At 36.2% G+C, this 12705-nt stretch overlaps 1 protein-coding gene across 1 annotated transcript in view; it reads right to left on the bottom strand.

The window, feature by feature from the left end:
• The window catches only part of STARD13 (StAR related lipid transfer domain containing 13), a 383589-nt gene that overhangs the window by 284649 nt on the left and 86235 nt on the right, over positions 1-12705 (bottom strand). The window lies entirely within an intron of this gene.

Below are 12705 nucleotides of genomic sequence, written 5' to 3'. Positions count from 1 at the left end.
AAATAATTTTAAAAGATTTAACAGACATTTCTTCAAGGAAGATATGCAAATGGCCAATAGGCATGTGAAAAGATGTTCAACATCATTAGTCATTAGGGAAATGCAAATCAAAACTACAGTGAGATACTATTTCATACCCACTAGGATGGCTATAATAAAAGTCAGATAATAATAAGTATTGGTGAGGATGTGGAGAAATTGGAACCCTCACACATTGTTCGTAGGAATTTAAACTGGTACAGTCACTTTGGAAAACAGTTTGGCAGTTCCTCAAAAAGTTTAACACAGAGTTACCATACGACCCAGCAATTCTAAGTATGAACCCAAGAATAATAAAAACATATGTTCACACAAAAATGCGTAGATGAATATTTATAATAATATTCACATAATCATAATAGCCAACAAGTGGGAAAAATCCAAATGTCCATAAACTGATAAATAGATAAACTAAATAAAGTTTATCCATAAAATGGAATATTACTCAGCAATAAAGAGAAATGAAGTACTGATACATGCCAAAATGTGGAAGAACCTTGAAAGCATTATGGGAAGAGAGTAACGAGGCACAGAAGACCACATGTTGTATGAGTCCATTTATATGCAATGTCCAGAACAGGCAAATCTATAGAGACAGAAAGTTGATTAACAGTGGCCAAGGACTAGAGGGTAGGATTAACGGGGAAATGGGAAGTGACGGCTAATGGGTGGGGGGTTTCTTTCTGGAGTAATGAGAATGTTCTCAAATTGATTGTGGTGATGGTTGCACAACTCTGTATACAGGGTAAAAACCATTGAGCTGTACACTTTTTTTTTTTGAGTTGTACACTTAAATGGGTGAAATGTACGGCATGTAAATTATATCTCAATAAAGTTGTTTTTTAAAAAATTTATGTCCTGTTAAAAAATAAAAATAAAAACACACACTCTAGAACCAGATTACCTAGGTTGGAATCTATCTTTACCACTTACAAGTTATGAAGCCCTGAGCTAACAATAGTTACTTAATTTTTCTGTATCTAGTTTCTTCATCTGTAAATGAGTGAGTACTTCCAGCTGAAGTCTCAAGGGAAATTTTCACAGAGGTGGAATTTGGGCTGGTCTCAAAGACAGTGTTTTTACAGATTTAGAGATGAAGACCTTAAAAGGGAGGAGAGAGGAACTCACAGTTCTGGAGGAGCTACTGTGTGCTAAGTGTTCTACATACATTAACTTTATTTAATGCCCCCTACTTTGTACTTATGAAAAAATTGACTCAAAGTGAAGTGATTACATGACCAAGTAGGAGTTCAGTTGCCGGGCCAGAAGCTCCTGTGTCTGGCCTGAGTGATGTCTGTGAGGAGGCAAATACAGACAGCCAGAAGAGGGATTGAGCTGAAGTCTGACAGCGTGAGAGGGGGGTGGGGGTAAGCGGCAGTCAGACTGTTTAGGAACTCTGATGGCCAGACAAGTTTTCGGGATTTCATCCCACGGGTGATAGGGAACATGCCTATAGGGAATAGGAATTGCCTATTAAAAAAAGGCCATAAGCAGTAGGGATGTGGATGTATTTTACATGTAAAAATCTAAATTCATTTTGTATGTTATTATATAACTCAAGTGTGCCTTTCAGAAACCTTACAATGTTACTCAAAATAGGCATAGTCTGAGAAGCTTGCCTTTAGTGAATTTTCCAGAAGAGAAATTGGTTTGCTTCCACAACTGAAAGATGACTTTTATAGATGAATTAAACTCCTATCCAAGGCTGAGAGTTGGTTAATTTGAGCTACTGATTGTTATCAAATGACAGATGGATTTTGATGGGAGTTTTTGGAGCTAAGAATAGATAATAGAAGTTTTAAAACTCATTGAAATTCTCAAAAGATGAACAAAAATTGTAGTCTCACTTTGTACAAGAGCTCAGTGAAAAGGAAAGCCACCATACATGTAATTATTCAAATGGAATAACAGATTTGTATTGTATACTCATTTATTCAGTGGTGGTTTTTTTTTTTGACTAGCAGCGTGAAGTTTTGCCTATGCCTCCTACTTGGAAAGAGATTCTTTCAAGGCCATCAACAAGCAGAGTGTCCAGCAAGCATCTGTAGTGCCTAGGGGCTGTTAGAACTGGCATGCCAAGGTTGGCACCAGGCAGTTGAAGGAACAAGTTGCAGATGCACACTCAGTCCCATTTTAGGTATCCCAACCTCAAGTCATGCTGCTAGATTAGTGCCTGTATGTGGAAAGTTTCAAATGCAAGCGTGTGCTTTCTCTTTAAGCCTCAATGGAGATCTTATACCTCCTAGAAGGGTGCTTTTGGGGGAAAAAATGAGGGAGTGCATTTTTGTTTACTGCAATAACTAGGAGCTTCTACTAGAATTTAGTGATTATCCTGAAAGCCATGGGACAGGCATGCCCAGGGAAGAATTGCCCTGCATTCTGCATGATTTCCAGACCTCTTTACACATAAATTATTATCTGAGCTTCTCTGCAACTAGAACTTAATTCCATTTTAGAGACAAATAGAAAGTAGTTTTTACATGGTTTTAATATACACTGAATTTTCCAGCAATGAAACTACTATGTAAATTGTGGGAAGGCTAATATTTAGTATTATTTAGCCTTATTTTAGAATGTTAAATATGACCATCTATGATTAAAGCATTTATTTTTTAATTACCTAGGTTCTTCAATACTGTTCCCATGCATTGATTGTACAATTTCTCTATAGCTTCTTGTAGTATAGCTTTTTCTAATCCATCCTCATTTTCTGTTGCCCATGGAAGGAAATGATCTCTAGTGTCTTTTTAAATATGAGCCTGACTGCATGCATTGCCATGAGGTGGAATTTCAAGAAAGGAGATAGGTTTTTTGTTCCCTGTCCCATGTTATAACACAGGGAATTAATTATTGTGACACCATACATGAACAAAGCTCAGCTCATTTGCAAGAAATCAAACCTCATTTTCTCTACATAAGAGTTGACAATTTGTCTTAGCATCCAATCTTTACTTTAATTAAGGTTATTTTCTTTTGCCTTTTATCATACACATAAGTCTGTCTGTTATTACTCACCTCGACCCTGGTTTTATTCTAACTCTATCCTTACCTCTACTCCTTCATTTTCCTGTAACTCTTCTACCAAGTGGCTTCTCATATTCTTACCTCTTTTAAATCCAAAACTACTCATTATAAGCATCAGACTGCTTCATTATATCTTCTAATATAATCAAGCTGAACATTATATATTAAATACACAATCATTTAATTGTAAATTACTTTCCTTTTTATTTAATTATTACATTTCATTTATTATGTTGCTTTTCAAAATTATGTGTATCTTTTATCCATAAATTTCCTTTCAGTGTGGTAGAGTGTACTTATTTGTTATAAAACTTATTATGAAATAATTGTTATATTAAGTGGCCATAGTATTTCTATTATTGAAGCAAAACATTTTTTTTACCTTTTATATCTAAGGAAGCAGAATGTGACTTATCCAAGATAACATATAAAGAATGAGCTTTGGGCTTCCCTGGTGGCGAAGTGGTTAAGAATCCAACTGCCAAGGCAGGGGACACGTGTTTGAGCCCTGGGCCGGGAAGATCCCACATGCCGTGGAGCAACTAAGCCCGTGCGCCACAACTACTGAGCCTGCGCTCTAGAGCTCACGAGACACAACTACTGAAGCCTGCAGCGCCTAGAGCCCGTGCTCCGCAGCAAGAGAAGCCACCACAATGAGAAGCCCGTGCACCACAACGAAGAGTAGCCCCACTCGCTGCAACTAGAGAAAGCCCGCACACAGCAACGAAGACCCAACACAGCCATAAATCAATCAATCAATCAATCAATAAATTTATTTTTAAAAAAATGAGCTTTGATATCTTAAAAGTTAGAACATCTTGACTTCTCCTTCTATTCTTGGTTTATGGCCTCATATCCACCATTAAAATGCTTTACCATGCATCACTTGGCTACTCAGTAAATATAAGTTGTAGTTGGAGCTGATTATGAGAACTTTGTATAGAGCTAGTAAGTAAGCAAGTAATATCCACTGTATATTGACCACATGCAGGCATCATACTCAGAACTTTCCATCTGTTATCTCATATAACCCCCATAATAATTATGCCAAATAGGTATGTTGTAATGTATGTTTGCAGATTAGTAAAATGAGGCTTATTTCAGTAACTTCAGTTACTTCAGTAACTTGCCTTTGATGATGAGGCTAGTAAGTAACAGGAGCCTACACTCAATCTTCAGCCTGTCTCTAATGCCCAAATGTTCTGTCTCTAAAAAGAACAGTGTTCTTTAGTTTTGCATTAAGAAATGAAAAAGATAAAAATAATATTTTGGATTGCAGAGGGAAGTAGGAATGCTTTCAATAAATCCACTAAGGAAATCAATAATCCCTACAAGTATTTCAAATCAAAACAATGGAGGAAAAGACACTATAACTCACACCGGTGGCTTACTGATTTTCCCTAGCTATGCCATGATGATATCCCCTTTCTCACCACTTAAATTGATTCACTAATACTGATCCCCACAAGACTGTATCAAACAGCAAATCACAGAGTGACTTATAAAAAGATGTTATAATTTGTGCTATCAAAATGTGACTAGTCTGAACCGAGATGTGATGTGAAGTGTGAAATACTCCCAAGATCTTAAATACTTACTACAAAAAAGTGAAACATCTTATTAATATTTATAATTTTTATTTTATGTTGAAATGATATTTTAGAGATATGGGTTAAATAAAATATTGTTAAAATTAATTTCATTTGTTTCTTTTTACCTTTTTAATGAGGCTAATAGATTTTAAATGACATATTTGCCTCGCATTTGGGGCTTGCATTATATTTCTATTAGTACTCTTGTGGAGCATATGGATTTTCAAATAACCAACCTTAAAATCAGGTTGTGGGAAAAAAACTGAAGGACAAAAGCAAAACAACACTCAATACCTACTGTGCTAGAAAAATTATTTGACTAAAGTTTCAATGTTAGTTTTGTCTGTCAGTCAGTAGAACAGATGCATACATTTTAACAAGTCATTTAATGCCTATTAACCTCAGTTTCTGTAAAATCAAGATAATAACTACACAGTAAGCTCCCTACATACGAACCTTCAAAGATGCGGATGTGTGTTCGCATGTCCAATCACGTAAGTTAGTTCACGTGTCTGTTGTACATTGTCATGTGTGCTTTTGTGTACTTTACTGTATGGTACTGTATAGAGTACAGTAGTACAGTATCTTTATTTCAAGCCCAGCATGCCTGGAAGCAAGCATAAAAGCAGTGGTATATAGTTGATTGTGTTGGTTGGGTACCCAGGCTAACTTTGTTGGACTTACGAATGCATTCTCATAATGGAACTCGTTCGTATGTAGGGGATTTACTGTATTGCTTACTTCACAGGTTGTTACAAATGTAAAATGCAAATTATTTCATTCGTTCATTCATTCAACAAAAATTTATCAAGAACCCAGTATGTGCATGTACCGAGGATACAAAAAATAATAAATTGTGGTCTGCGTTCAAGGACCTTGCAATAGAAGTTATAGAATGTTATAGGAGCCATGACAGGGAGGATCATAATGTGTCCTGTGCCTGGTTTACTCTGCTTGGGGGATTAAGGGAAAGTTCAACAGAGGGATTAGCCTCTGATCTGCCTCTTGAATGTGAAGAGGGATTTACCAGGTGGGGAGGTCAGGGAACATCTTGTCTTTGTGTCTCTGAGGAGTGAGAGAGCAGAGGGTGCTCAGTGAACAACAGGGGAGATTAGAGTGCTGGCCAGCAAAGGAGGAGAGGGGTGCCCGTGTTTCCATGTCAGAAGGTTCTGAGTTGGAAATTTCTGATGCAGAGTGAGAGGAATCCCAATTCCTTGCCAGCTGTTGGCGATGGTGCCCATATTCTAATGTGATTTTGGAATCTTTGTTCCTTTCTTGGAGGAGGATGTTAACAAAAGACATACATATAAATTAGCAGAATGTAACTGAGTAGTATTCAATGATTAATTTCTGTAAAAAATTATATGGGGCAAAATATTCTTTTTTTTTAAGCATATGATCAGCCCTTTGGATTAAGACAATGTTTCATAAAAGGTCCCACATTTTCAACTGGATAATTTCAGGGCTGCCTAGGGGAAGGGGCAGCTTCACAAAATAACTGGAGCTTACAAAAAAAGTCCGTTTAGACCTACCAGTATTTCCAAAGACTGAATTAGTGGCTAGAGGTAAATATACATCAAAGTTATTCATCTGTAGTAATGCTGCAGTCAATATGATTGAAAATTTTCCATGGGACTATATTTATTTGTAAAAAAATTGCAATGAAAATAATGGTGTGTGAATGATGGTTTCAAGATTATATATTTAAATATAGCATACTTATAAAAGGCAATTTTGAAAGCAAAAATTATGGCTGTCTTTTAACTCTGGTATTTTCCTTAATGCACTATTTACAGAGATTGCATTTCAAGAATAATAAATATAAACATGGACTAATCTTAAATCTATTTACAAGATGTGGGTATATTGCAGAACCTCAAAATGAAATAATACTTTGTTTTCAATATTACCTTTATATTATTTAAGAAACCAATATGCTATGCATAAAAGTAGAGAGATCTATTTTTTTAAGATAACAAATAAGATAAAATCATGTTGTTATTGAATAGAAATTTTTTATATTTTCCTTTCAGATCATGAAACAAATAGGACATAAGGTGAAAAGGATGTTTTTTGGCTAAGGTCTATTATTTGCAAGAAATGGTACTGAAAAACAAAACGAATTAATCTTCAGTGTTTCTGACTGAAGAAATTATTGATTAAATCAAAGAAAGATTCTCTTAACAAGATAATACTCTTTCCCTGCTGCCAACAAATTAGCTACCAAGTGTTGTATCTGCTTTCTGCATTTCTGCTTTCTGGTCATGATCTCATCTATTCAAGATCTCTCACCCTCTAGAAGAATCTGCCTCATTTCCCAAAAGACCACAAAGGGGAGAAACCAGGTACTGATTTGTCTTTTATCATTTAGGGTTTGCTCAAGTCTGGCTTCCTCCAAAGATACTATAGAGGCAACAACAGCAACCATAAGATCCAACCTCTTTCTTTGCTTCAATTTTGGTCTCCAGAACTCATTTTTCATAAATGATTACTATTTATGAGGGGACATTTAAATGAAGTTTCATTAAAATATTTGCAAAAGTAATTTTTCCTTGATTTTAAGGATCCTGCCTGTGTCCTTGCCATATTTACACTCTAAATTGCAGGTATATAAATATAATAGAAAATATCTACATTTTGATCACTTTATGTATTGTTTGTTTATTCTCTTCCCCACTAACTGTGAGCTCCTCCAGGGAAGACACTGTCTTTTCCTTCTTCGTGTTCATTATGTAATGAATCATAATGCCTACGCAATAACTCAATAAATTTATGAATACATAAAATACAGTGGTTGGACAAGTAGTAGCAACTAGCAACTCCCAGGGCCCCCACCACCCCACGATCCCACTATACTCCTCAAGAAGTATTTGTTTAGTGAAAAGTACATGGTCTTAAAAATTAAATAGAACCAGGTTTAAATTCCAACTTAGACACTCATTGAGCAATTTAATCTTACTGACCCTTATTTTTTATATGTAAAAAGTGAGGACAATACCTCTTACATTACAGGGTTTCTTGAGGATTGAATGAGTGAATATTCATAAAGAATCTATCATAATCTAGCACACAGTAGGCACTCAATAAACACTGATCCTCTATCTTCCTCTAATATCCCAGACTTATCCTCTTCAAACTGGGTACTCAGCAATGTGCCAAGAATGTCACAAAGCCACTGCATAAACACAGTGGTCTTCCTACTGCATATATATTTTTTCTAGATGGCACATAATTATATTAATACAAAACAGTTATTCAGGAATTCTTCTAGTCATCAAATGTTTTTGAGTGCCTGTTATGTGGCAGCAGTCTGCTGGGCACAGGGGATAAAACAATAAATAAGACATGGGCAATCTAATCTAATGGAAAGGAAGGAAGGTAGGTAGGAAGTGAGGAAGGAAGGAAAAAGGAAGAGAGGGAGGGAGGGAGGAAGGAAGGAAGGAAGGAAGAAATTAAATTCTGACAAGTGCTGTGAAAGAAACAGAGTTGCAGAGCTAGAAATTAGTTGGGGGAGGAGGCAACCTCTTCAGATAGAGGGGGCAGAGAAGAGTTTTAAAAGCAGATGGATTTAGAGGGCTTCCCTGGTGGCGCAGTGGTTAAGAATCTGCCTTGCCAATGCAGGGGACACGGGTTCGGGCCCTGGGCTGGGAAGATCCCACATGCCGTGGAGCAACCAAGCCCATGCTCCACAACAAGAGAAGCCGCCTCAATGAGAAGCCCACGCACCGCAACAAAGAGTAGCCCCCGCTCTCTGCAACTAGAGAAAGCCTGCGCGCAGCAACGAAGACCCAACGCAGCCAAAAATAAATAAATTTATTTAAAAAAAAAAAAAGCAGGTGGATTTAAGCTGGATGATGAGGAGACAACCATGCTAAGAGTCGGAGACAAGCATTTAAAGTGGAGGAAACAGCAATGCAAAAGTCATCTGAATTCTTCAGGTAAAACAAATTTCATGTTTGCTGGCTTGGCAATTTCCCCGACTTCCTGTTATTTGGGACTTTTTGATAGATATTTGGGAAGCAGTGCCCTGGAGAAGACTTCGCATGCCAGGTGCAAGAGGTAGGAATGGTGAATAAAAACCACTCTCCTTTCCACCTGTATTTAAATTGGCAGATTACAAGGGCTATAAGTAAGTATCCAGAATAAACTGGTACAACTCAAATATGGAGCGAAAGAATGTGAACTAGATTTACATAGCTCTTAAGCTTTATGTTGCACTTGTATTTCAACAGTAGAGATTCATACAAATTAATATAAAATAAAACCAAGTTTCCTCTCGGAACACGCTGATGCTTTCCTTTTGCCTCATGTGGGCATAGTGCCACGAATGGTAATTGATTCTCTTTATGTAGCCATAGGAAATCACAATTTTAAAACTTATTAAATTATTGTAAATTTCACTAGTCACACATTTACTGAAAAGCTCTGGTTTCACTGAAGAAATATTAAGAGAGGGGATTTAAGTTGGGTAACTTTCTTGAAGGAGGGATAATTTTATCTCATTTACCTTTGTGTTTCTAAGACCTTGCACAGTGCCAAGGACACAGTAGATGTTCAACACTCTAAGAGTTAAAATGAAGTCATAATTTCCAGTTGGGGTTGGTGAGGGGCACTGAGAATTTCTCGATCTTGGGCATTTGTCACTACAAGTAAATTCTAATGAAATGGAAGAATGTGTATATTCCATAGCATATGCTTCTGTTCATAATCATTGGATTTGGCTGCACTTTTGACTCCCTGTGTGCCCTGCATCTCTAACACTTGGGAAATTCTTCTTGTGACAGAGCCTTCATATTCTTGATAATGGGCCTATCAAAACTCCATAACACAATGAAACTGAGGGGGCAGAAAGTAATTACAGTACTTTCAGGAAGGAGGGATAGTTATGGCCAAGAAACTTGTTTTGAAACTGTGCTTGGAGGAGCTGTCCATGTTGCCCTAATGAAATTACTGAGAAAAAAATAATATAAGTGATTTCTTCAGATGTGACCTTATTTTCCCTAGGCTTTCAAATCATTTTCTAAATGGAAGAGGAATTTTTTTTTTACACTCTGGAAGCAAAATGTACATTGTATGTGAAGAACAGTTTATCAGTACAAGATTCAAATATTCTTGATAGTGAGCAACACTGGAATTTGGCTTTGGTCTCCTATTTACAAATTTGAAGAAAGGAAAAATACGTACCATGAGAAACTGAATTTAAGGACAGATTAAGTCAACTACAGCTATGTGGGTTAGTTTTTAAACATTTATATTCACTTTTCAAAAATGAATTAATTTTTCATTCCATTAGGAAGTCATACCATAATATGTACCATTCATTTCCATTTTGACTTTTTATCTCACAAAGGTCATAGTGTGATAGGCATAAACTCAGAATTTACTCCACTGTTACCATAGCAAATATTCCTTCCACAACTAGGCTGAAATATTTTGGTCCTATTGGACAGTTTATACCCCTTAAAAAAGAGTGTAGTTATTTAGTGACACCCTCTCTTAAACTATTAGTGAAGGTAACCACATTGCTCGACATCACTATTACGTTGGGTTCCTCATTTATCTCTCTCCAGTGACTGAGACCAGAGGAAATGTGGATCAGGCCACACAAGAAAGAATCATTAAGAATCACCTTACAAGGGCAAACAGTGACGCTGGGTCACCGTATGTCCTTTTTCTATGTCATGTTACATCTTACGTCTCTCTATATTGAATAGCCTCTTCTGTCTGACCTCTATATTACATCTTTGGTAAAACATACAGAGAGAAGCTCTTGGACACTCCAATCAAGAAGCAATGATGGGAAGCCAGAAATGAGGGGATCTGACTTCACATTTTACAAACAGCAGGAAGGAATGACCATTAAAAATTTGAATCGTAAAAATAATTTAATCTGAAAGATGAGATTAAAAAAAAAGAAGAGGACAGCTGTAATTGAAAAACCCAAACTTATGGACTATTTTACATTTGCATGGAAATTTGAATTAGGCTTCAAAAATTCTCCTCTGATTTACATGTGAAGAAAAATTGTCCTCAGACTTCCCTCACCAATATTTCCTACTCCCAAAGCGCTTTCCATAAATATTTATGTGAAAACTGATTTGACTCTTTTCTAGTTTCTGCTGGCCTGCTTGCCTATTCTTTTTTTTTTTTTTTTTCCTGTCAAGATGAAACACTAGCTGGCAGAGTACATAAGCAGCTAAAAATTGAGCCTCTGGTAGACTGAAGCCCCACTGCGTGATACCTGAATACTTGTAGATGAGCTCCACATCCAATCTGGTGCATTTACACCAGATCAGAGTCACCAAAGACGGACTTCCTCATTGGAGATTTGTTAGAAAAGTACTTGTCAGTTCTGGCCAGGAGTTAACGGCAGTTGTTTCTTATTTACTCTCTTGACTGTAGCTTTTACGTGATGGAAAGTATCCTTTAACTATAACAAGTTTGATTTGCTTATGATAAAAAGAAAATAAATCTATCACATTCTACTTAAAACCTTCACATGCTACTTTTTTGTGTAAATCCCTCATTTGGTGATTTCTGGAGTGAAGCACAGTCTTTGCTGACATAAATTCAAGATCAACTCTAGCTCAGGTTGGAATTTCAACAAAGGAGGTGAAGCACAGAGGGTTCTACTTATGGCATAGTTTACAATTGGGACACATTCATAAGATTTTTAAAGTGGGCTTTGCTTATTTCCTACTTGTAGGTGTCAGTTGGTTGAAGGTTATGTATTGTTAAGGTCTCAAATATAAAAACGGATATGGACAAAACTGTGCATGCTTGATGCTACAAGCATTTCACAGAACAGCAGAAGCAAACTCTGGTGATTTTGGTACAGCTGGTGGGCCCTGCACACTTGTTGGTCCAGTGTGAAAGTCTCCTTACAAATCTCCCCAGGAGACAGAAGAACAGCAGATGACTATATCTCAGAGACCCAATGCTGATGTTAATTTGAACTGAAGCTGAGATCTTGGGTACCTGAGTAAGGGACTAAAAGTTTTCTCCAACAGATTAAAGAAAAAGAGGTCTTCGAAAACGAAAACAATGATGGTTACCGAAGAGAAGGGCAGCATTAGAGTATTATTTTTTAGTGGCATTATTTGACAAGATTATTTCAAAAAAGGCTTTAAAGATATTAACTCAGAAAAAAGAAGTTTTAATTTTTTCATTGAACTTTTCCAGAAACACATTATCTTCAACATGTAAAGAATGTGTATAGTGGAGTCACACAAAGTTTTTGAAGTGGTTTCCTTTCAAGTGTAAACATTTAAATGACCACATGAAGTAAGGACAAATGAGAAGATTCAGAATGATATGTCCACAATGACTGTTCAAATAAAGAACTGTTCAAATAAAACAACAGCTGCTAAACAGTTGGTAAGAAGTGGTGGTTCAGGGGGTTGTTAGCTGTTATTTTATGTAGTTATTGAAATAAGAAAGTCAATAAATTAAGACGTAAAACATTTAAATAAAAAAATATAAAACATTTTGATTTGTGCAGAACATTTCCAAATATAGAAGCTATACAAATAAAAATTGCTACCCTTTTTTATCGTTAAGAGGACTCACCTGAGCAGTTGTTTTGGTACAGGTGTAATCTTTTGTTACTACTTTATCTATAGTATACATTTCAAGATAAAGTCTGGTTAGGCAAAGGAATTTCTTTTCTTAATTTCATTAAAATTTTTTTGAGATATGGTTCACATATAACGGTATAGTAGTTTCAGGTGTACAACATAATGATTTCACTATCTATACAACATATTTGTATAGACAGCAAAATGATCACAACAGGTCTAGTTATGCAAAGTAATTTCTATCTGTATGGAACCAACTGTACAAAACAGGAATTAAACCCACAATATGGCTGCACGAGGACCAGGGAAAAACTGAGTGAACTGATCCAGTTTTCAAGATGTAGAATATACTCTAATTTAACATCATACTGTGACTATCAATTATTCAGCAAGACTTGTGGCATGCTTAAATTTATAGTGACTAGGCAAGGCTCTTCAAACAACTTTTATAGATAAATAGTAAAACAGACTTC

This window comes from Balaenoptera physalus (assembly GCF_965194825.1).
Source record: "Balaenoptera physalus genome assembly, chromosome: 18".
NCBI lineage: Eukaryota > Metazoa > Chordata > Mammalia > Artiodactyla > Balaenopteridae > Balaenoptera > Balaenoptera physalus.
The sequence above is the reverse complement of the archived record's forward strand: the minus strand, read 5'-3'. Positions and strand labels throughout refer to the sequence as shown.